We start from the raw sequence: 521 nt of genomic DNA, 5'->3' as shown, positions 1-521 counted from the left end.
GTCACAAAGTTCTTCACGTCAGGTAAACTGGTCGTTTCCCCACAAAAATAAAAAACTCTGGTCCACCAAATCACTCCAGCACGGACTCGGTCAAGGTAACTCGCTCTGCTCACCTCAATCAAACTTCCCGCTATGTCCCACCCCCTCACCTACAGACTGATTTACGATTGGCCAGAGTTACTTGAGCTATACACCTGCCAATACTGTCAAAGAAATGAATGATTGACAACTCACAAAACAAGTAATAATACATATCTCACAAACACTATAAAATGGCACTGAATGGTACTGAACAGATCACTTATTTTACATTTTTAACTTGTTCTGCATCTTAACCATATTTATGAATTTTTACCACTTCAATACATAATGAACTTTTATGAATTATGTATATTTATCATCAAAATAAATCAGTCGTTTCAACAAGGGCTACATATGATCTTACTTTTAATTATTTTATTATTAAAAAAAAGAATGCAGCTTTGCAAAAAAAAAAAAAAAAGTCTGTATCGTGATGATGA

The sequence above is a fragment of the Seriola lalandi genome, unplaced genomic scaffold, assembly GCF_002814215.2.
Source record: "Seriola lalandi dorsalis isolate HSWRI2012SDOR001 ecotype SW California unplaced genomic scaffold, Sedor1 jcf7180002054970, whole genome shotgun sequence".
Taxonomy (NCBI): Eukaryota; Metazoa; Chordata; class Actinopteri; order Carangiformes; family Carangidae; genus Seriola; species Seriola lalandi.
Note: the sequence above shows the minus strand (reverse complement) of the source record.